The 25,969-nt window shown below is 34.3% G+C and overlaps 1 protein-coding gene and 1 long non-coding RNA gene across 15 annotated transcripts in view; one reads left to right on the top strand and one right to left on the bottom strand.

The window, feature by feature from the left end:
* The window catches only part of GNGT1 (G protein subunit gamma transducin 1), a 340,050-nt gene that overhangs the window by 91,098 nt on the left and 222,983 nt on the right, over positions 1-25,969 (top strand). The window lies entirely within an intron of this gene.
* The window catches only part of LOC144288909 (uncharacterized), a 95,506-nt gene that overhangs the window by 25,882 nt on the left and 43,655 nt on the right, over positions 1-25,969 (bottom strand). The window contains exon 3 of the long non-coding RNA XR_013356974.1: positions 18,157-18,245. This is a non-coding gene — a long non-coding RNA (uncharacterized LOC144288909). The remainder of the gene's footprint in view (positions 1-18,156; positions 18,246-25,969) is intronic.

Raw genomic sequence — 25,969 nt, 5'->3', positions numbered from 1 at the left:
TCTCTTCTATAGGCTTCTTCCTATACCCCTGACTTGTAATTGCCAGGAATCTCAGGTTTGAATTCTAGGACCATTTCTGATTCCAGATTCTACTTTCTCTTTGTTTTATATCACTTGCACACATATGAGTTGAGTTACCACTATACATCAATGACTAAAAAAGTTATATTTCTTTGTCAAAGTTTTTCTTTGAGCTTCTGATGAAAGTATTCCGGCTGCATGCTTATTACCACTTGAACCAACTGTAGTCAACTAACATGCTCCAAACTGAATTCATCTTCCACCTAAGCCTAATAATCTTGGTACAATGCTTCTTAACTCGGTGAATGACATCACATGTACCTGATTCCAGAAAAGTCAAAACCTAGGATTCATCCATAATCTTCCTTTTTTATAACCAATCCATGTCACATATAATAATGTCCTGTTGATTTTCTCTTTTAAATATCTTTCATCTCCCTCCACTTCTTTCTATAATCTGTTGCTATAATTTCTTACTCAGACTCCTCTAATAGCCTCCCATTGGAATTTCTACATGTATTTGTAGCCTACTTTTAATCAGTCTACCAAATGGTACCTTGGTGGTAATAATCTTTAAAATATTTATAATCTCTAAGTAACCTTCAAATAACAATATTTAAAAACACAAATCTACTCATGCCATTCCCCAGTTTAGCCCCTTCAGTGCTTTCAACTTGTTATGATGAAGTCACAAATACTTAATGTATCCCCAGTGCCCTTAAATGGTCTGGTCTTGCCTGACTGTCTAGCCATATCTCCCCCTATTATCCTCAATCCATGTTTCTACCACTGGCCCTGTCAGGTCTAAATATGCTGGGTTCCTCCTATCCCTAAACCTGCTCTCATAGGCTCTCTGTCTAGAATATTTTTATTTCTCACTAACTCCTACTTCTGTTCAAGTCCTATACATCTTCTGCATCTCAGCACAAGCATCACTATCTTAGGGAAGCCCTTTCTGACTCAATAGTTTTAGTCAGGACTCCTATTAATAGACTTTTCCTTCATAGCATTTAATTCAACTGTAATTTAAAATTTTAAATGTGACAATTGTTAATGTTTATTTAGTGTACTAAACTATAAATTCCATTAGGACAGTTATGATTTTCTAGGCAGCTCCTAGTAATATAGAGATTTAATGAGCAAGAACTTAATATCAGTGGCAGTGGCAATCACTGGTAGACCTAAGACTTAGGCAGATTAAATACAGACATGCAAGAGAAGAACTGAAAGGAATGGAAGATGTTGGAAGATAAAAGACACAGATAATGAGTTTAACTGTCTCCTAAATGAGGGATGCCAACTACACTTCAGCTCATATATTATCTTTGATCTACTGTTCTTATCTTCTGGGGGTGATGTATTGAGAGGGATTTTGAGCTTGTATTAGAATTTAGGTAAAAAAAAAAGAAATATTGTCATTGATTAATGATGTCTTTCCCCAAATGGGAAAGTGAAGTGTGGGCATGGGTGCTGTAGGTTCACATTTCTATTAAAAGGTAATGCCGGGCGATCCCTGGGTGGCTCAGCGGTTTGGCGCCTGCCTTCGGCCCAGGGCATGATCCTGGAGTCTGGGGATCGGGTCCCACGTCTGGCTCCCTGCATGGAGCCTTGAGCCTGCTTCTCCCTCTGCCTGTGTCTCTGCTTCTCTCTCTCTCTCTGTCTCTCATGAATGAATAAATAAATAAATAAATCTTTTTTAAAAAAAGGTAATGCCAAGGAATTATGGTCCAAGTCTCAGTCTGCTGATAATAATGAGTAAAGTTAGCCCACCTTAAGAAAATCCACTAAGGAAACACAAATTTACTAAAAACAAGAAATCAAAATAAACAAAAATTTTGAATACCAAACACAAAATCCAAAACTCACTCAAGTAAGAGAAAGCTTATGGATACAACAACTGATTTTACCAAGGGGATTTTTTTACTTGTGCTAAAACATAGTCAGATTTCCCAAAGCAGGTAGCATAATAATATTAACATATTTTTTAGCATTTACCATATTCAAGACAATGTGATACAGTTTTACATTTGTTAATTCATTTAATCCTCATAATACTCTATGTGATAAGTACTATCAATATCCCCATTTTATAGTCAAGGAACTAAAATTCAGAGAGATTAAATAGCTCATGGAATCACTTAAAACACAATGAATGAACCAGGATTTTAATCTGGATTTCTAAGATTTAAAAAAAACAGCACATGTATTCTGGACAGATGTTACTAGAAGTTCTGTTTATTTTTTTATTTTTAAAAAATTTTTAAAGATTTTAATTACTTATTTGAGAGAGAGATTGATAGTGAGAGCATGAGAAGGGGGAAGGTCAGAGGGAGAAGCAGACTTTCCACTGAGTGGGTTGCCCCATGTGGGGCTCCATCCTGGGAATCTGGGATCATGACCTGAGCTAAATGCAGACAGATATTTAACTGAGCCAGGTTCCCCAAGAAGTTCTATTTATACACAACTTTTTAGGAGGACCTAAAGACATGTAAAAAGACACATTTGTAAATGAAGTAAAATCTTCCCAATAAAGAACAAACATATCAATATTTTTGTTGAAATACTGAAAGATATAATTTTGTAGCTGTAAAAGGACAGCTAAAAGGAATAGTTTATCACAAAACTATGAAAATTTTTATCCCAGGGAGTTATTTTTTATGTAACTGTGGAATGATTAATTGATGGTTTGCTCAATTATTTTTTGAAGCATCCAAGTAAAACTAATCAGTATGATACTTCTAGAGTCATCACTTTCCAGTTTTTGTTAAACAGTACTATGTGTGACTTTTCCAATCTTAAAATCATCCTAGGCTTCTATATTAATTCTTGAAAATGGTAAATTATAGTCACAATAAAATATGTAAATTCTTGAAGTGCCCTTTTATTTAGATTGAGTCAAGATGTCTTAAGGAAATATTTGTGTAATGAGACGTGCCTTGAGAAATGACTATAGTTGATAAAAATATGACATAGCCAGAAAAGGTAAATATTCTTAAAGTCTTTGTTAAAAGAAGCACTTTGATAATAAGAACTCTATAACCTCAGCTAGGATCAGCTATTTTTCTAAAATAAAAATTAAGCAGCCTCTAGAACTACCAGTCATATCTTTCATAAACATGAGAAATATTCTACAATGACAAGAGAAAACCGTTGACTTGGTAGGATGACTATATCTGACACCTTATTTTACATCAGTGGAAAGAAAAGATTTCTTTTTCTATACCAAGAAGATAGCGATTAACTCTCATCAATGGTTTTCTCTCATTAATTTTTTTTAAATAAAATAATCTGTTACGTCAAGGAGCTTTGTTGTGTTGCATAAACCAATCCATTAAACCAAGGACTGAACTTGAAAGAGAGCAGGAGTTCTTTTGTGTTATTCTGCTATCAGGAGATAGTTGTAATTGTGAAACTCTCAATTGATCATGTGAACTCTGGCTCCTTTCATCAGGAGTTGTCCAAGTTTTTCTCTAAAAGGCCAGGAAGTAAATATTTTAGACATTGTGGATCATATGGTCTACATCACAACATCTGATGTTGTAAAATGAAAGTGGTCATAGGCAATATATAAGTGAATAAATGTGACTGTGTTCCAGTATAACTTTATTAAGATGCAAAGCAGATAGAAGACCATATATAGTCTATAGGTTATAGTTTGCCAAGTTCTGCTTTGTACCTTCACTCAGGTCAATACCTATCACTTCTTCTACCCAAGATTAATATTGTGCATGTCGATATACCGCTTGAGCTATGTTTTCCAGACAGGATTAAGTTTTGCAGTGGCACTAAAAAAATTATCACCAATCTTCTATTTGGGATCTTAAAAGACTTGAAATATCAAACAATGGATAGAATTCCTTTCCTTTTGCCTGTCTCCCTTCTTCCCTCCTCCCTTCCCTCCCTTCCTTCCTTCTGCTCAACCCTGATCACTCCAGTTTCTATCTCACACATCAGCAAATATTTTTTGAAGCCCAGGTATATGTTAGATGCTAGAGAAACAATGGTGAATAAGACTTAGCTTTCTGACTTAGAGATGCTTACAGTCAATACAGGAGGCAGCAGAATAAAGAGACCATTTTAATACATTGTTTTATTTTATTTTTATTACTTTTTAAAGATTTAATTTGTTTATTTATTTGTTTGTTTGTTTATTTATTTATTTATTTAAGAGAGCGCATGTGCACAGAGGAAGGGCAGAGAAAGGGGAGAAGCAGACTCCCCACTGAGCAGGGAGCCTAATGTGGAATTCGATCCCAGGACCCTGAGATCATGACTTGAGCCAAAGGTAGACACTTAACCGACCAAGCCACCGAGGTGCCCCTCAATACCTTGTTTTAGATATTACAATAGAAATATGAAAAGAATATTATGTGAACAAACTGCTTCAGCTTTGGAGGGGCAGTGAAAATTTTTCAGTTGGATGTAGCAGCTAAGCTTAGCTTTGAGAGATAAGTCTTACCAAAGATCAGTCAGACCAAAGTCAGGGAAAGGTAGTCTGAAAAGAGTCCCTGCAAGCCGGATTTCATAACAAGTCTAGATGAATAAGAAACCAGGGATGCCTGGGTGGCTCAGCGGTTGAGCGTCTGCCTTCAGCCCAGGGTGTGATCCTGGGATCTCGGGATCGAGTCCCACATCAGGCTCCCTGCATGGAGCCTGCTTCTCTCTCTGCCTGTCTCTCTCTCTCTCTCTCTCTCTCTGTCTTTCATGAATAAATAAGACAAATCTTTAAAAAAACTAAACCATGCAGAGCTCACTAAAGTGCAAGAACAGAGCATAGAGTACAAGATGAGGCTGATAAAGAATGAAGCTGGAAAGGCAGTAAGGACCAGTCCAAGAAGGACCTTCTGGGCTCCCTAGTTTAGGTCACCCTTTATCTCACCAGGTTAGCTCATAAATCCTCTTAGTTGCTTTCTTATCCCAAACATCACCCTTCTCAATATGTTCATACCATTGCCAGAATGATCACAGTCCAACATAGTTCATTATCCTTACTTAAATTCCTTCAGTGGATACTCATTGCTCTCAGAGAATGATTTGCAACCACTAAATAAGACCCCCAAACCATAAAGATCTGGTTTTGACTTCATCCCCAGCCTTATCTTTTTGAGCTCCATCTCCATGCTCTGGTTCTCTCTGTCTCTCTCTTTTTTTAAGGTCTTTAATGTCTTCCAAAGGTGTTCTTATCTTTTGTTAGGTTTATTTCTAGGTACCATAGATACCTTATAGCTTTCGTTGCTATTGAAAATCATATCTTCAGTTTTAATTACATTTCCTAATACCTTGCTATTGGCATAAGAATGTAATTGACTTTTATATATTGATCTTATGTCTAGTCTCCTGCCGAACTTTACTATTAGCTCTAATAGTTCATTTATATTATTCTTTTGGGGTTTTCATGTAGACAATTCATATCAACTACAAATAATTTAGCTTTACTTCCCTTCTATTCCTTATAGGTACCTGACTTCTCCTGTACTTTTGAACCATATAGTATTTTTAATACAATGTGGGTAGGATGTGGTGTTAACTTATTATCTTTGTTCTGATTTTGAAGGACTGCCTTCACATTTATATTGAATATCCTATTTGTTTTGGGGTTTCTGAAGATAGCCTTTGTTAGTTTAAGGAAATAAATTCTATTCCTAGTTTGGTAAGAATTTTTAACAGAAACAAATGTTTAATTGGATTGATATTTTCCCATGAATCTATTGAGATGATCAAATAATGTAATATGAGGAATAATATAGATTCTCTAAGGTTGGCTCAAATCTGCATTTTCAGAATAAATACAGCTTTTCAAATATGCATTTATGGATTATATTTATTAATATTTTATTTAGATCTCAAATCTATGTTTGTATTTAAGAATAGTCTGTATTTTTTTTGTTCTTATAAACTTATCTGATTTTGATGGCAAAATAATGCTAACCTCTTAAAATGAATTGTGAAAAGTACCTTAATTTACAACCTCTAGAAGACTGTGTATAACAATAGAAATAACTGCCTTTGAATTTTGGTATAATTCATCTTAAAATCATCTGAATCTGATGTTTTATTTGTGGGTATATGTCAACTACTTATTCAGTTTTTAAAAATGGTTTAAAGACTATCCTTTTCTATGCTTAGTTTCAGTGAAGTTATTTTTCTTCCCTAGGAATGTATTTTGATCTGAATTTTTCAGTGTATTTTATTGTCTTTTGTAAATCTTTGCTACAAAAGTTTATTCTCTTTTTCATTTTAAATATTTTTATTTGTAGTTTTTAAATTTTTCTTCATCAGTATTGCTTGAGATGTATAAATTTCACTGGGATTTTCATTAACCAAATTTTAGCTTTCTTGATCTTATTCATTTTTTGTTTTTTCCTATTTCATTAGGTTTTATTAGGTCTTATTTATTTTATAAGTCTATAAAATTTCTTCCTTATATTTCTTTGGATGAACTTCATAATATATTAGAGAAACAGAATAACAGATATTAAAAAGAATTGGTTCACACAATTATAAAGGTTGAAAGTCAGTCAGAAGTGTCATTCAGACCAAGTCTGAAACCTGAGAATGGTGTGTGTGTGTGTGTGTGTGTGTGTTGGGGAAGGGCTGATGGGGTAAGTTCTGATGATCTTGAGTCTGAAAACTCTAGAACTAAGAGCACTACATGTCCAAGGGGAGAAGGTGGATGACTCAGATCAAGTAGAGCGAGCAAATTTACCTCTCCTCTGCCTCTTTTTTTTAAAGATTTATTTATTTATTTTTGGAGAGAGAAGACGAGAGAGAGAGAGCATGTGGGGAGGGGGAGAGGAAGAGAGGAATTTCAAGCACTCCCCACTAAGCCCAGAACTCAATGAGGGGCTCAATCTGACAATCCTGAGATCATGACCTGAGCCAAAGTCAAGAGTTAGACATTTAACCAACTGAGCCACCGAGGTGCCCCTCTCTTCTGCCTTTTTGTTCTATTCAGGTCAGAAATGGATTGCATGATATCCATCCATAGTAGAGAGGGCTATCTGCTTTATTCAGTTAACCAATTCAAACTTTAATCTCTTCTGGAAAACACCTTCAGAGACATGTCCAGATATAATGTTTTGTTAGCTATCTGAATATCCTTTAGCTTAGTCAAGATGATATATAAAATTAACTATTACGTATTTTAGATGTGTGAAGATTGAGATTTTCTATTTTCCTCATTATTTAGCTCTGAATATTTTTCCAGTTTTTGTTATGGATTTTTTTGTCTGTGAATTATCTCTGAAAGTTGTAAAATATCCAAATATGCATAGTTTTTAAAGATACATTTGTTATTGATTTCTGTATCAGTTGTGTTTTTATAAAAAAATAATCTGTTGAATTGAAATTTATTGGGACTTGACTTATGGCCTAAAACATGGTCATTTTAGTAAATTTTCTAGGTTCAGTTAAAAATGTAAAATTTTAAGGTGCATGTACTGGTTCCTTATACATATGGCACAATGTTTATAATTTTTAATGGCTCAAACTTACTAGTTCTATTGTTTAGTTTTTGTCCTTACTGGGTCTAGTTTTCTTGAGCTATAAACTACAGTGTTAAATGGTGGATTTATTTTCCTTGTTCTGTTTATTTTTTGTTTGATATTTTTAAAAAATATGCCATTAGGGATCCCTGGGTGGCGCAGCGGTTTGGCGCCTGCCTTTGGCCCAGGGCGCGATCCTGGAGACCCGGGATCGAATCCCACGTCGGGCTCCCGGTGCATGGAGCCTGCTTCTCCCTCTGCCTGTGTCTCTGCCTCTCTCTCTCTCTCTCTCTCTCTCTCTGTGTGACTGTCATAAATAAATAAGAAATTAAAAAAAATATGCCATTAGATATATACAAGTTTCTAATTATATCTTTCTGTTGATTAAAATTTTTCAACAATATGCAAATGTTTCTGTCAGAAGTAGGACATGGCCCTATTCTAACTGACTGACAAAAGAAAATTAAATCCCCTTGAAAAGAAACAGCAACAATCTACAGTATTACATACACGGTGTTCAGTATTCAAATAAAAATGTATGAGGCTAGCCAAGAGACAAAAAATGATTAAAAACAAACAAATAAGAAAATCAGTTAATAGAAAGACTTGCAGGTGAACTAGAGTTTACAAGTATCATAATTCTACATGAACTTTAAAATAATTGTGATTAATATATTTAAGACAATAGATGTCAAGATGGTGAATTTCTTTTTTTTTTTTTTTTAGCTTTTTTTTTTTTTTTTTTTTTATGATAGTCACACAGAGAGAGAGAGAGAGAGAGGCAGAGACACAGGCAGAGAGAGAAGCAGGCTCCATGCACCGGGAGCCCGACGTGGGATTCAATCCCGGGTCTCCAGGATCGCGCCCCGGGCCAAAGGCAGGCGCTAAACCGCTGCGCCACCCAGGGATCCCTCAAGATGGTGAATTTCATAGAAGAATTGGTTTCCCAGCTTTTAGATCTCTTGTGAAGCATAGAATTTGGAAAATGTATCAAGAGAAAAAGCAATGCAGAATATCAGCCTTATTTTTTGCAGTTTCTTAAACTCCAGGATCTTGGTCCCTCAAATTCTTCTTGTCTTTGTAGCATTAAGCTCTATTTGTTTCCCCAGTCTTGTGAGAATGTTGAAGGTTCAAGCTGCTTCTTTCTAGGGGATCTCTAGCTTGACAGCTACTTTCTGGAAAATATTTCAAGGAGAAATTAGCATGTCTCCATTGTCTCTAATCTGGGCTACTCAAGCTCTAGGTGTCTACACTGCTCTCTGTTGTGTTAAAACAGTTGTTCATTCATTTTTATTATATCCAGCAATTATTCTCCATGGAAAGGTTGGTTTTTACAAACTAATCTATCATAGACAAAGGTGAAAATCCTCAATATTTCCTTTTAACAGGATAAGTTAATTGATTTTTTATTAGTTTTTATTACAAATGTTCTTAAGCACATTGCTATACTCTTTTTCAGTCCCCTTTTCCTGGTTTATTCTCTTTTTATTTATGTCTTTCGCTTATTTAGAGTAGAATGTAGAATATATACACTATTTCTAATATTTTAGTGGTTACATAGAAAATTTTAGCATTCATATTTGACACTGTAGTCTAAAGTTAATATCTTGCTGTCTTCTGAAACAAATCAACAGTTTCCCAAAGTAACCTTGAAAAAGGAAAACAAACCAGAGGCCTCACAATTCCAGACTTCAAGTTATAGTACAAAGCTGTAATGATCAAAACTGTATGGTTCTGACACAAAAATAGATATATATATATATCAATAGAATAGAATAGGAAACCCAGAAATGAACCCTCAGCTATGTGGTCAATTAATCTTTGACAAACCAGGAAAGATTATCCAAACGGAAAGAGACAGTCTCTTCAACAAATAATGTTGGGAAAACTGGACAGCCATATGCATAAACTGAACCACGTTCTTATACCAAACACAAAAAATTCAAAGTGAATTAAAGACTTAAATATGAGACTTGAAACCATAAAAATCCTAGAAGAGAACACAGGGTGTAACCTCTTTAACATCAGCTGTAGCAATTTCTTTCTAGATTTTTTTTTCCTGAGGCAAGAAAAACAAAAGCAAATATAAACTATTGGGATTTCATCAAAATGAAAAGCTTCTGCACAGCAATGGAAACAGTCAACAAAACTAAAAGGCAACTTATGGAATGAGAGAAGATATTTGCAAATGACATATCCAATAAAGGGTTAGTATCCAAAATATATAAGCAACTTATAAAGCTTAACACCCAAAAAACAAATAATCCAATTAAAAACAGGGAGAAGAACAGGCATTTCTCCAAAGGATACATAGATGACCAACAGATATGTGAAAAGATGTTCATCATCACTTATCATCAGGGAAATGAAAGTCAAAAGCACAATGAGATATCCTCTCACACCTAACAGAATGACTAAAAGCAACAACACAACAAGCAACAGGTGTTGGTGAAGATGTGGAGAAAAAGGAACCCTCTTGCACTATTGGTGGGAATGGAGACTGGTGCAGCCAGTCTAGAAAAATTTATAGAGGCTCCTCAAAAAGTTAAAAATAGAACTACTTGATGATCCTGCAATTGAACTACTAGGTATTTATTCAAAGAATACAAAAATACTAATTCAAAGAGTTACAAGCACCCCAATTTTTATAGCACCATTATCCACAACAGCCAAATTATGGGAATAGCACAAATGTCCATGGATTGATGAATGGATAAAGATGTGGTATATATACACAATGGAATATTATTCAGGCATAAAAATAATGAAATTTTGCCATTTGCAATGACATGGATGGAGCTAGAGTATTAGGCTAAGTGAAATAAATCAGAGAAAGACAAATACCATATGATTTAACCCATGGATTTTAAGAAATAAAACAAATGGGCAAAGGGAAAAAAGAAGAGAGAGGAAGACAAGCATATTCTTAACTATAGAGTACAAACTGATGGTTCCAGTGGGGGAGATGGAAGAAAGAATGAGTAAAATATGTAATGGTGATGAAGGAGTGCACTTCTGTGATGAGCAATGGGTGTGTTGAGTCATTGTATTACACACCTGAAATAAATATTACACTGTATGTTAACTAATTGGAATTTAAATAGAAACTCAAAAGTAAAATAAAATAAGTCAGACAGAGAAAAAAACAAATCAATAATTTCAAATATGTTATTTTCATTTGCCTTCTCTCCTGAGTTAAATATTTTTACTTCCCTCTTGTTGATTTAATCCCTCAACATATACATAATTATTATTTCATGCTTATTATTTAATATTTTTTTTATTTAACACATGCTTATCATTTTATTTTTTATTATCTTTCTTGCATCTTAAATTCTCCTTCTATTATCTAATGTCAATATTTTCTTCTTTAGCCATTATTTTCTTTAGACTTTGATAGTGATAGTATATTGGTAGTAAAATTTCTAAAAAAAAAAAAAAAAAAAAAATTTCTAGGGTTCTGTAAGTATAAAATAATGCTTTTCAAAGTATAATATTGTATACTAAAAAGTACGTGGTTGTCCAGAGGAAAAGCATTTGCCCAATAGTATGAATTGTAAGATGAATGAACGGCTTTTTCATGGACAACTTTTTTTATTTTTTTTTATTTTTTATTTTTATTTTTATTTTTTTGACAACTTTTTTTTAGATATCAACTTTCAGACAACATAACCTTGTTCAAATTTTGGATATTTGGCAGAAATTTATCTTCAATAAAATATAAACCTGTCTCCTCAAGGAAAACAACCAATAATGTCCTGATAAATATTTAATAACTAGCCTTTTGTGGGAGAAAGAAGATCCCAATTTCGTAGACTGATAGCCAGTTTCTGTGCCATGGATACTCTGAACCTGTCTGATTTCAAGCTACTAACCTGATGTCACTAAACATAGAGTTGAGAATAGATAATTGGGTCTCACAAACCATTACAAACTACAGCACAAACTATAGCACATTACTGTAAACAATGCCAATGATAAAATTAGAAATTCTAAGTGAGAATTGGAATTTTGGAAAATTTATATCTACCAACATGAACTTGATAGCTTCCCAATTCATAAACACTTTGCTAAAAATATTAGAAATACTAAGAAATGTATTTCTTTATATTGTATGATGAAATGTTGCATAGAAGGTCTGCATAACTCGATCCAGTATTTTCCAAACGACCAATGTGTGCTGTTACCAAATCTTGAATGGATAAGAGACTTATGTAAGATTCAAGATAGACAAATCAGTTTAATGTGATAGAGTATATAATGATACAGTTTTAGATTCCATATTGTAACTAAGTTTCAAGAAACTACCACTTACAAGTTTTGGTGGGCATCAAATTATCTTTAAAAGGCTGCTAAAATACTTCTCCCTTTTCCAATTACATATTTGTGTGAGGCCAGATTTTCTCTATGTTTTTAGCCAAATCAACTTATCACAACTTATTTCCAAAATGGAAAATGAAATTCCAAGTTGGGAATGACTGTCGAGGATAGTGAGAGGGTCAGAGCAGAGTTATGACTGGGACTGGACTCTTGATGTTCCTGATGCTCTAGATCAAAGTCCTCTCTTATTTGGGAGGTGAGCAAACCTAAGTGCCTTCGGGAAAGCCCAGTGCAGCCCTTGACTCTGTTGTAAGGGGGTACATTGTAAACTTTTGGACTGCTTTGGGGATTATTCTTCTGAGAAGATCAACTCTCACTTAACTCAGGTTCAATTTTGACTGATAAATACTTCTTATTTAGTTTACACGTTTCATGGACTTTTATGGCATTATTATGATAGCCTATATTTGATTTTAAGTTGCCAGAGGAAAGGGACCAGTATAGACCACAGTCAAATTTGTATGTAATAAACAGTTGATGGTGATTAATTTTCTTTTATCTAGAGCCTGGTTTATGGCACAAAGTAGACACTCGACCTTACTAATCTAATACAAAGTTTAGCCTTATCCCTAGTGCCCAGAAATTTACAGTAATTAAGAAAACAACACAGTTACAAATATATACCTGAAATTGCTACTATAATAATGGGTAGGGTTCCAAAAGTTTGATTGTAAATTTGTTGTTCAGAAGTTGGAAGATAAAAAAAAAAAAGAAGTTGGAAGACATTTTTCTTTGAGAGAAAATATTATACAGGGTATTTATATCTCTTGGTGAGGCCAACTCTAAAAATATCCCAGATATAGTTTTGTATCAATATAACAAGAATACGATGTTTCTATAGGAAACATATTCAGAGTTATCCATCAAAGAAATGTCCCACTCTAGTAGACAAATATTTAATCTTTTCCATTAACATACACCATCATAAACATGGAGCTGGATAGGGGATGGGGACAAAATTATGGGGTGAGAGAAGATAGTGACCCTGTGATGAGGGGATTGAGGAAAGAAGGTTGTGAACAGAAATTCCAGGAGTTAGAGGACAATTGCAGACTTGAGTTTTTTTACTCAAGGTAGGGTGACATTGCAGGGCACACTGGATTTTAGGTTGGCTATCCAATAACCCATATCCCCCTAGACCTAAAGGATTCATCTTTTCTCCCATTCCATGGTTATTTATTTTTTTTTAAAGACTGTTCATTTATTCATGAGAAACACACACACAGAGGCAGAGTCATAGACAAAGGGAGAAGATGCAGGACTTGATCCCAGGACTCCAGGATCACGTTCCGAGCCAAAGGCAGACACTCAACCGTTGAGCCACCCAGGTGCCTCCATTCCATGGTCATTACCTTTTATGTTTCTCTCCCTTGTGGCACATGTATTTTTATCTCCTTGAGTTCTGGATCCTAAACACTAACATTCATCATAAACAGTAGTCAATATATTTGAGACACTCACTAGTGAATCAGAAAGAAGCAGAAAATGGCATGTTGTTCAACTTTTAATAAATCCTCCTATTATTTCATCAAACTAAATTTAGAGTTCAGCACTTAGGTACTCAGAAAACTACTCAAATTAGAAAATTTGTCATTATAATGTTGTGTTTGTTTCTAGATAAACTGGCTTACAGAGAGTGGTCTGATGCAAAGTAAAGAAATTATGCACCTGTGCATATATACAAAGTCTATGTTTTAAGTTTTAGTCTATCAATTCCTCTTATCTCTCATATTTATATGACCTCAACAATATAACCTGGACTTGAGGGGAAGAAGAGCTGAAAGGGATTGAGGACAGAATATTAACTGTAGGGAAACAGTTGAGTATTATTTTTATATGTGCATTTTGATGATTTTTCTTTTGACTAAATAATTTTAGGCATATCTTTCAAGTTGGTTAAGACCTAGATGATGCTTCCTGTTCCATTAACACTGGTAGCTTTTGGGAGGAATTAACAAAATCCGTAACACACCTAAAATGAAAGTATTTATTTTCTTCTACTGGACAAAAGAAATAGAAACAAATGGGAGTAAAGTAGATAATGACTTAGGAGAAGAAACACTGAGAAGTTCAAAGACTAACATTAATTGTATCAGATATTGTTTATAGTATTTTGATTCAGTCTGACCCCATAATACTACAACCTCATTTCCTAGCCCCTCCTAAAATCTCTATATATTATTTATTAAAGTTTATTTTTTGATTACCATGCAGATATAAGTAGATTCCTAAAAACAATGAGTTAGGGCTAGAGAAAGTAAGTCACATAATATATGTGTTTTGCTTTATTTATTCTTAAAGTCTATACTTTTTCACTGTTAATAAAGATAACAGCATTCTGTATTTCATGCTCATTAATCAGCCAGCAGCTTCATTGATTCTTTCTGTTAGACAACTCTATTCAGAAAACTACCAAGATAGCAGATTCTCTTCCTTACAGAACAACCACACACATGGCAGCAAAGATTTATCAAAAAGCACATAATCTTTTCTACCTCCATCCCTTTGACAGAGTATTTTAGCAACACTGCTATGTACATTGATGTCTTTATAATAGGAAGATGAGAATCCTATTATTTTTCTTTAGTAAGATGAAATGTTAGAATAATAACAAGGGTTAAAGGTAGTGAATTTTTCATTCTCTTTTAAGAAGAAGCACTATATATTAATATGTATTCAATTTTCTGACTCGACATTTTGAGGGGTATTAAAATTTATTTTACATTTATAAACAATAAAATTCAGTCTTTATGTCACATAGTTCTATGAAATTTGACAACTACATGGAGTCATGTAAGCACTGTCATAATCAAGAAACAGAACAGTCTCAACACTGTCCCCTACAAATGTCCTTGGACTGCCACTTTACAGTCAGACCTACTTCTTTAACCCTGGTCTGTTCTCTTCCATACAGTTTTGAATTTTCCAGAATGTCAAATAAAAGGAACCATATAGTATGAATCTAACTTCTTTCAGCCCCAGCATAATATATTTAAAATATATACATGCTGTTATAGGTATCAGTACTTCATACCTTTTTAATCTTAAGCAGTATTCCTTTAAATAGATTTAACACAATTTGATTATCCAGTCTCCAGGTGAGGGACACGAGGGTAGCTTGTAGTTTTCAGCAAAGTTGCTAAATATATATTTCTCAGCAGGTTTCTGTATGAACATGCTTTTATTTCATTTGCATAAATGCTGATAAATACTATGAATGGCATTTCTGGGTTCAAAGTAACTGTATGTTTAACTCTATAAGGAACTGCTAAGATATTTTCCTTAGTTCCTGTACCATTTTGCATTTCTACCAGTGATTTATGAGAAACCCAGTTATTCTTCTACATCCTTGCCAGCAGTAGGTGTTTTTGTTGTTGTTTCTTTGTGTTTGTTGGTCATTCTAATAGATGGGGAGTGAATTCTTATTCTAGGCTTAATTTGTATTTCCATAAAGAGTAATAATGTTGATTACCTTTTTAATGTGTTTATTTGCAATCTGTATATTTTCTTTGGTGAGTTATTTGTTCAAATATTTTGCACACTGATACTGAATTTTCTTATTATTGAGTTCTGTGAGCTTTTCATATGTTCTGGATGAATATTTTGTCAGATACATAATTTGAAAGTATTTTCTGAGTTTGTGACTTCTTATTTCATTCCTTGAATGTCTCTTTCACAAACCAAACATTTAGTTTTAATAAACCAATGAATCATACTTCTCTCTTATAGATTATACATTTAATATCATGTCTAAGAAATGATTGTCTAATACAAGATCTCAAAGATTTTCTTTTAGAGTTTTGTATTTTATATTTATATCAATGACCTATTTTAAGTCATTTTTTTAGTATAAGGTATAAGTATATATTAAGGTTTATTCATCTGAATATGGAGAAAATGTCCCAGCACCATTTGTAAAAGAGACTGTTCTTTCCCTACCAAATTGGCTTTGTTCTTTCCTCAAAATTAGTTGTACTTTTGTATATAGGCCTATATTTGAACTCTCTATTGTATTTTATTGATTTATATGTTCATTCTTTTGCCAAAACCACACTTTTTCTATTACTGCAGTTTTATAATGAATTTTAAATCAAGTACTGTGAATCCTTCAACTCTATTTTAAAATTTTTGGCCGTCTAGTTCCTTTGATTTTCCATAAATATGACATATGTTTTAATCTATGTTTTATTTATTTTTATAGGCAGTTTATCATTGAATCTTTTTAAAAATCCAGACTGATAATCTTTGTCTTTTAATGTTTAGACCATTTGTATTAATGTAATGATTTATGTGGTTGGAATAAGTTGACCATTTTGTTACTTTTCAATTTTTCTCCACTGATATTTGTTTCTCTGTTCTACCTCTCATATCTTCTTTTGTATACTTGAATTTTTAAAAACTACCACATTTTAATTTATGTGTTGGAATTTGGATAATATCACTTTGTATTTTTTAATGGTTTCTTTATTTTTAAAATATACTTACCTAACTTTTCATAGTCTTCTTAGAGTTAATATCTTACCACTTAATACAGGATTTTTAGGGCTGTGAAAATATTCTAATTATTTAAAATTATATATATATTACATATATTATATATAAAATTAGTCTAAGGACTAATATATGTCATTATATATTTGTCCAAGCCCACAGAGTATACAACACCAAGAGTAAACTCTAAGGTAAACTGTAGACTTTTGGGTAATTATGGTATGTCCATGTAGATTCATCTTTGGTTAAAAAAGAAAAAAAAAAAAAAGAAAAAAAAGTACCATTCTAGTGAGTGATGTTGATAATGGAGGAACCTAGGTATATGTTGGGCCAGGGGTATATGGGAAATCTCTGTATATGGGAAATCTCTGCACATTCCCCTCAACTTGGTTATAGACCTAAAACTGCTCTAAAAAGGGGCATCTAGGTGACTCAGTGGTTGAGCATCTACCTTTGGCTCAGGTCGTGATCCCAAGGTCCTGGGATTGAGTCTTGCATCGGGCTTTTCACAGGGAGCCTGCTACTCCACCTATGTCTCTGCCTCTCTGTGTCTCTCATGAATAAATAAAATATTTTTAAAAAAAAACTACTCTAAAAAATAAAGTCTTAAGAAAAAACCCCACCTCACATCCAATAGAATGGCCACTTTTAAAGAACAGAAAATAACAAAAGTTGGGGATGATCCAGAAAAGTTGGAATCCTTACACAAAGTTGATGAGAATTTAAAATGGTGCAGCTGCTATGGAAAACAGCATGGAGCTTCCTCAAGAAATTAGAAGTAGAATTGCCATATGACCTAGCAATCTCACTTCTGGGCATATATCCAATAGAGTTAAAAGCAGGATTTTGAAGAGATATATGTGCACCTGTGTTCATCATAACATTAGTCACAATAGCCACGATGTAGAAGCAACCCAAATATCTAGATGAATGGATTAAAAATGTAATACACACAGAGTGAAATATGATGCAGACTTAAAAAAGAAGGAAATCCTGTCACATGCTACTACATGGACAAAACTAGTATATTCTCCAAAAAGAAATCAGTCACAAAACACCATACTGTATGATTCTACTCATATGAAATGTCATATGAAGGCAGTCAAAATCATAGAAACAGGAAATAGAATGGTAGTTACCAAAGGTAGGTGGGAATAAGAATAAATGTTAAGTGCATATAGAGTTTTAGTGTTGAAAGATGAAAAAGTTTTATAGATCTGTTACACAATAATGTGAATATACTTAACACATACTGAGCTGTATACTTAAAAACGGCTAAGATAATAAATTTAATGTCATGTGGTTTTTACCATATTTTAAAAACCTTTAAAAAAACACTAAATTGATGATAGTCACTTTCCTTTTATAATTAACAAGCAGAATTCTAATCAAATGTTATCCTTATTTTCCCTCCAAATGTAGTTCAATAATTTATAAGAACTGATATTTCAAAGGTTTCCCTCCAAATGTAGTTCAATAATTTATAAGAACTGATATTTCAAAGGTTTCTGTTACCTGAATAGTCATAAACTTGTAAAATGCTTGATGCTGGAAGAGTGACTTGTCATAATAAAATTATCGCAATACAACAAACAATAAATAGAGGGCTTATAATGTTGTAGGCCCCTTAACTTCTCTCCCTTATATTATAGTTTCCAAATGTCTTGTATCTACATACATTGAAACTCTCTCCTCAGATGATATTATAATTTTTTGTTACAATTATGAAACATATTTTAAATAACTAAAGAAAATATATAACATTTTCCAAAATATTTACCATTTCCGTCATTGCTCTTTCATTTCAGAAGTTCCAAGTTTCCCTCTGGTATCATGTCCTTCAACCTAAAAAACTTTCTCTAGCATTTCCTGTAGGGAAGATCAATGGAGACAAATTCCCTTAATTTTCTTTATCTGAAAGATGTCTTTATTTGCTGTCATTTTTGATGAATTTTTTTCTTTTTCTTTTTGCTATGTCTACAATTTTGAGTTGATAGTTCTTTTTACTAAGCACTTTAAAAAATGTTTGTCTTCTGTCTTTTGTGGTATCTGTTGTGAAATCCATAGTCATTCAGATAATCATTCCAGTATATATAATATAATGCATCCCCACCCTTTCAGCTGCTTTCAAGATTTTTTCTTTGTCTTTATTTTTTAGTGCTCTGAGTATAAAATGTCGAGGTGTGCATTTCTTTGAATTATCTAGTTTGGGTTTGCCTTGTTTTTTTAATATGCAAATTTATATCTTTAATCAACTTACTCCTATAGAGGATTTTCTAGAAACTATACCTATACTCATTCCTCCTATAAGGTGAACTAGTGGCTTATAGACTGATGCTTACTCAGTCCTGAACTCCCACAAGTGATCAGTGGTTAATCTGAGAACTCCTTTGTATTAAGTCTCTGTGAATCCTCAGAATCGTTTATGCTACAGCCAATAACTCATCAGATATTGTACATAAGTTCAAACTAATTGCCACCTCATAATCTAGATATCTTAAAACTTCCCCTGTATTGAGAAAGCTCACCAAGAGCTTTGGATGTGGATCATATCCTTTTGATTCTGTCTGAATAGTGTTAACTTTAAGTGAAGTGAATTTTGATGCTATATGATTACTTACAATATAGGGTATTTAATTTATAACTCTACAGCCTTTGCTGTCAGAGCTAGAGTAAAGATGTCTTCTATGGGAGAAATTAATATCTGGTTTCAAAACTTTTTTAATACTAGGGAAACCATTGAGCTCCCCCTTTGCAATATTTTCTCTAGAGCTTACACATAGATTTGTGAATCCTCTTCAGTGAGAGGACAGAAGCATTTGGAATGCATCTTGAGCCATGAACTTACTTCTAATAGATCTTATATTTTATTTTCTTCCTCTTGTCCTATTTTCCTCATGCTCCTATTAATGTTTTTATAGTTTCTGAGTTGATATAATCTACTTAAAGTCTTTCTGGAACAGATAATGGATGTAATGAAATAAAACATAGCATATTCTTTGTTAAAACCACTGAAACCTAAAGGGGTCAATTCTTCGCAAATAATTTATAGTTTTAAAGGAATTCTAATCAAAGTGCCATTTTGGAAGTAGGCAACATAATTCCAAATTAACTTTGTAAGAATACAGTGATGAAAATACCTGAGGAAATATTTAGGAGAAAGTTAACTCACCACTATCACTAATGATGAGTTAACTTGCCCAATGATATATTGAAACATTTTTTAGAATTATAATCATTAAGAGCATGGGCTTTATACAATTCTGGCCAGAGAGATTAACAAAAAGACACATGTTACTATGTGGCAAAATAAGTATCATAACTCAATGTGGATGGGATAAATTATCAAATGGTTTGAGGGAAGATTTTATTTCATATTATACCGCAACATAAGTTCCTGATGCACTAAAGTATTAATATTTTTTAAGAATAACATACAGATCTAAATCAGCTAATCTTTGTGAGAATTTTTAAGATTTTATTTATTTATTTATTCATGAGAGACAAAGAGAAAGCGGCAGAGACACAGGCAGAGGGAGAAGCAGGCTCCCTCCCTGCGGGAAGCCCGATGCTGAACTTGATCCCAGGACCCCGGGATCACCACCTGAGCCGAAGGCAGGCGCTCAACCCCTGAGCCATCTAGGCATCTCTGTGAGAAATTTTTTACATATGAGCAATGGAAAACACACACACACACACACACACACTCTCTCTCTCTCTCTCTCTCTACCTGTTCCCAATCAGAAGAGACAGAAAACAAAGAATAATAATTATGCTAAAGATTTATATTTATATTGATAACGTTACTTTATTAACTAACAAAAAATTAAGTGAGAAGAGATAGTATTGCCAGGGACAGCAAAGATGAATTGAGAGAATACTTGTAATTAAAAAAGTGGCTGGTGAATGAAGGACTAAGATGGTAACACAAGAGGCTCTTGAAAAAGGGTAAATATGCAAGGCAATGGGTTTGTTAATTAACTCAATGGTGGGAATTCTTTAACAAGATATATGCATATCAAATCATCACATTTACACTTAAATCTCTTACAATTTTATTTGCAAATTATATCTCAATAAGGGTGAAAAAATTAAAAATGATGCCCAGTGAAAATCTTACTGAGATGGTGACATTTGCAGAACTTTAAGGAAGTAAGAAAGCAATTTGCATGGCTCTCCTGGAGAAGAATATTCCAGGCAAACAGAAGAGCAAGAGCAAATCCTGTGGTGCACTTAGGAACAATAAAGAGGCCAGTGCAGGAGTGGGGAATGGGTGAGCCAGTAAGCAAGGAGAAGACTGGAGGAATTAAAAGTGAACACAGCCAGATTACAGAGAAGACTTTGGCTTTTATTCTGGATCAAATGGAAGCAACTGGAAGTTTTAACAAAATAATTGACTCAATAGTGCTTACAAAGAATATCTCTGGCTATTACGTTGAAAACAGACTATGGATAGTCAAATCTGAAGCAGGAAGATCAGATGTGAAACTTTTGAAATAATCCAGGTAAAAGATGATGGCTTTCTTTCTTTTTTTTTCTTTTAAAATTTTATTTATTTGACAGAGAGGAAGTGAACACAAACAGGATAAGTAGCAAGCAGAGGGAAAGGGTAAGGGAGAAGCAGGCTCCCCGTGAGCTTGATGCAGGGCTCATCCTAAGACCCTGTGATCACAATCAGAGCCAAGGCAGATGCTTAACTGACTGAGCCACCCAGGTGCCCCTAGATAAATTTAGATTAGATTTGGGATATGAGATATAGATATTTGGGATATGAGATACAGATATAGATATTTGGGATATGAGATACAATCTACATGTTGATTTAGAAAACAGAAAAAATGTATAAAGTGTTATGTATAAAGTACAAAGTATTAACGTGGTCACAAAGAAAAAGAGTGTATAATCTAAATTATATTTTGAAAGTTATTTACATATATATACACAAACACAATGTAAAAGGAAATACCCTGAAATACTTCTAGTGATAGGTGTAGATAATATTATTGTGGGTAATTTATTTTATTATATCCCAATTTTCTACAATAAACAGGCATGTCTTTGTCTAATCAGAAGGAAGTTATTAAACGTTTTAGAAGACATTATTTAAAAAGTGAAACAGTCACCCTCTTTTATCTCATAAATAAAAAGAGGGAAATGAAATAAAGGATAGGGAGTAGGGAAAGAGAAAGAAAGCTCTTTCCTAAGAAAATCGGAAAAGAGTTGGAAAAAATGGAAATATGTGAGAAAAGTTTATACAAAGCAATATCAACTGAATTCCAAGTAAAAACATCAAAAAAAGAAAAAAAAAAAAGGAACATAATGCCCCTCTAGGTTTTGGAACTGGGAGGTGGCTAGTGAGAGTTCTCCAGATGGCCACTAGGGGGTTCCTGTGGTCCAGGAAGCCTGGTAGCCCAGAATAAACCCATGCGTCCTGGAGAGCCAAGGGGCTCGTCCAGATAGAATGAGAAGTCTTGTCCACATTTGTGCGTATGTTCCTAAACCCTAGAGCCACTGAATGTTAGATGGAAAAAAATTAATGGATTTTCCAGCCTAAGTCCTCATTTTGAAACTAGGAAAATGAAACGCAGACAAGTGAGAAGGACTTAATAGAAGTTACACAGCTGAGACACAATTAGGTAATACCCCAATCTAATCAGTGCTTTATTCACTAACTGACATTGTTAGAAACTGAGGGATGGTCAGTACAGAAGTGACATCACCACATTGCAACCCCAAAGAGATCCAAGTGTTGAATATACTGATCTCCAGTATTATTTTCACAGGCTAATAATAATAGCATATGGAATCTTTGGAATATATCATATGCCTACTTTGTGGTTTTGATGTAGAGCTTAGCTCAATTCTAATGCTCAGAAACTGTCAAATAAATACCCATTACCCATAGTTTTTATAGTTACTAATTGCTTCTTTTTCCCTTTCTGGCTTAGCCAAGTCGAGGAATTAACTGCCACACTCAGCTTTATTGGTAACAAAAATGAAACAAGCAAAAATATCAAAATACGCCACTTTAGATCAGATATTTTAAATTGATGAAATTAGGTGTAATTCTGAGTTCTGTTTTCTGCCAGCATCTGGCACTTAATATGATATTTTCGACTCCTCCTTCAAAGATTCAATTCAGAATATCTACTACTTTATTCCCCTGGTCCTAATTGCCCAGTGCCTTCCTCCCTTGTCAAGTATAGCCTCCTTCTTTTCATTCATTTTTTTCATTCATCCAATTCAGAATTATTTATTGAATTCCTTCTGGAACAAGTTTTTGTACGAGAAGCTGTGGGGCAATACAAAAGAAAATATTGGTCATTGATTTCAAGGAATCAGTGGTTTAGTAGGGAAGTAATGATGCCACAAATAGCTAAAATGCAAGCTGCCTATGGTTTCAGATGAGAGTGGTACAACCAAAATGTTAAGGAATTCTTAGAAATTGATATTGCTTCCAACTAGGAAAATTTGGTACAGTTTTGCAGGGAGCTGATATTTACTTAGAGCTTTGAAGGTGGGGAAGGATACAGTGGGTTAGAGAACCTAGATCTTCTCTCCACCACAATCCAACTTTCCTACGTAAAAATGGATACTAATAAACATTTATCCAGCTTAAACACACCTCTGAAGATGCAGTAGCTGCAAATTTATCCTCCTATGCAAGAAAGTTTTGTCAACTCACAAGAAGACGATGTATTAGTCCTGGACAGTTCAGCTGGAAGAGGAGGCACATTGTCAGAGATGTTCCTTCTCAACACCGCCTCAAATTTACACATCAGAGGGCCAACTGTAACAATTATAGATCACTTTGCAAAAGTTGGTCACACTGGAGTAATGACCAGGGTCATTAATAATGACCAACAGTGAGTCAGGATCATTTGAATCTATTAGGCAAGGGGACTAGTTAATAGCACTATTTTATGTAATAAGAATATCAATAAATGTTGCAGCCACCTAGGCTGGGCAGGGCTTAGCAAACAGTCCTACAGTGTCAGGCCAGAGGGACAAAAGTGATCAGAATTTTCAAAGTCTTTGCAATCAATGTCAGTGGGGGTTGAGATGACTTTCTGAAGAAAACCTATTTGGTGAGGGATTAAAAAATGGAAGGAAATGCTTGGCATGCTCTTTTCATTGCAAGGCAAGGACAGAAAATATTAAATCCAAAACCATATTCCTAATCTGTGAGCTATGACTTAATAAGTTCTAGACAGCAGTTTTCTCTTTAAGAAATAGCTGACAGCACTTCCTTCTTAGCATCCACTCATCCAATCCTGAAGCACTCCCCAAACCTCCAGTGCCCCCAGTAAGTCTCAGTGATAAATCAGAGTGGCATAGTACAAGAAGAGAGATAATCACCACTGGATAAGTTCTGCTGGTGCTAGTTTGTGTGTGTGTGTGTATGTGTGTGTGTGTTTACTCAAGTATTATTATAGTGTTATATTAGTTTCAGATGTATAATGTAATGATTCAACAATTCTACACAATTCTTAGTGCTTCTCAGGCTAAGTATACTCTTAATTGGGTTAGTGTTAATTTTTAAAACCACATTCCAAACCACAAAGTGTACAGCATCAAAATCAGGAAGAGCCAGGTATACCTGAGAGAACTTGCAAAGTCCTTTAAACATAGGAGAGGAAAAAAGTAATTAAAAATATGGAAATTCTGAAGAGTAGGATCATGCATACTGGTACAATTGTATATGTCGATCCCTTCTGTGAGCAGCTATTTCTCTTTCTGCTAACCCCTTCCCCCCCACCCAGCCCAATGCATTTTCAGCCAAGGTAGAACAATTTCCTGCTCTTTGCAGACCCATCATAGCTGGTTTCCTGACTCTGAGGCAGTTTGGTTAAAGTTCGGTGCTAATGAGATTTCCATCAGATATACAGTCTTCCTGTGGCCATTTCCTATTGTGCCAAGAATAATTCTGTTCCATAGCTTCAGGCTGAACAAAAGTTCAGTTTCATGCTGCCAATGAAAGTATTTGAATGCGAGGAGGAACACAAAGATAAAAGGTATAGGATTATTCAGAAGAAGAAAAAAAACAATACATGAAATTCTGAATCCACTAACCAGAAGTTAGTATTGATATCTCTATGCACCAAGAATAGTAAATGAAAAACAGCTCTCAAAAGAGAAGTGGTATACGGGATGATGTTAGAATCCATTTGGGAGATGGATCATTAGTCCATCAGACTTTTAATATGTAAAGCTTTACAACACTATCATCAATGAATTGAGTCCTTTGGGGACTGTTTTAGTTCTCTGTTGCTGTATAACGAATCACTCCAAAGTTTAGTGGCTTAACACAACAAACACTCATTATCTCCTAGTTTCTGCAGGTCAGCAGTCTTCTCACATGGCTTAACTGGGTCTCTGGTTTTAAGTCTGTCACACAGCTACAAACAAGGTATCAGCTGGACTGCAGTCATCTCATGGCCCAATTCATGGAGGATCCACTTCTAAACTCACTCATGTGATTGTTGGCAAACCTTAGATTCTCTCTGGTTGTTATCTGAGGGTGTCATTTCTTTGCCACAAGGATTTCTCTGTAGTTCATAACATAGCAAATGGCTTATCTCAGAGAAAGCTAGTCAGGAGAGAATGAGAGAGGGCCCCCAAACAAGCCTCAGACTATTAAAAAATCTAGTTGCAGAACTGATATCCCATTACTTCTGCCATACTTTATCCATCAGAAGTGAATCAATAAGTCCAGCTCAAACTCAAGAGTTGGGAATTACATAAGGTCAATTACACATCCAGAGTTGGGGATCATGGGGAGTCATCTAAAAGGTGACCTACTGCAGAGATGATTGCTAATACTCTAAACATTTAGAGTATGTTGGCAAGCAGCATATGTTTTCTGCTTTATTTAAATCAAGTATATGCTGATAATGAGGCAATGGGAAATAGCCTACTGTGCTTCAAAGACCAATGGGCTGCCAGAGGATCTGCAATTTTGTTCCAGCTTAATCACTTAAAATAATAGAAGTGCAAGCTAGGGGTTATAGGAACAATCACTAGTCTTTATGAATATTCTAGTCTACTGTTTTCAAATTTTCTGCTCAAGATATCCTAAAGGACAGGAGGGTTAGCACTTCTTTTTCATCTCTGTATTGTGAATTGGGGCTATTGAATGAAATCTGTCTACTACAAGGACACATTTTTCTCATTTTGTAATATCAAGCTAAATCTTGAAAAGTTATATGAACTTTATATTCTATTTTACAATATACTGTATTTCTGATAGTTAAGTTACCATTAAATCAAATGATACTCCAGGAAGATGAACCACATTTATATTATCATCTTGTTAATGCCCTAGCACAGCACATGGTCCACTGTGAATGAGGATCCTTCCAATGGTATGTTGATAAACTGGCTGTCAAAAGACAGGAAGGAGGGAAGGAGGGAATAAAACTCTGGTTTGTAGTGTTTACTGATTTTCCTGGTGTAAATATTTCTATCATGTCCAACTTATTGAACATGGATTTTAGAAATGCTACTTATAGTTGGTTCTTGAGAATAGGTGTGAGCTGGCTCTTAGACCACTGTCTATCATTTTACCTCCTTGAGCTTTTGTTACTCATCTG

This window comes from Canis aureus, chromosome 18, assembly GCF_053574225.1.
Source record: "Canis aureus isolate CA01 chromosome 18, VMU_Caureus_v.1.0, whole genome shotgun sequence".
Lineage (NCBI taxonomy): Eukaryota > Metazoa > Chordata > Mammalia > Carnivora > Canidae > Canis > Canis aureus.
Note: the sequence above shows the minus strand (reverse complement) of the source record. Positions and strands in the feature narration are given on the sequence as shown.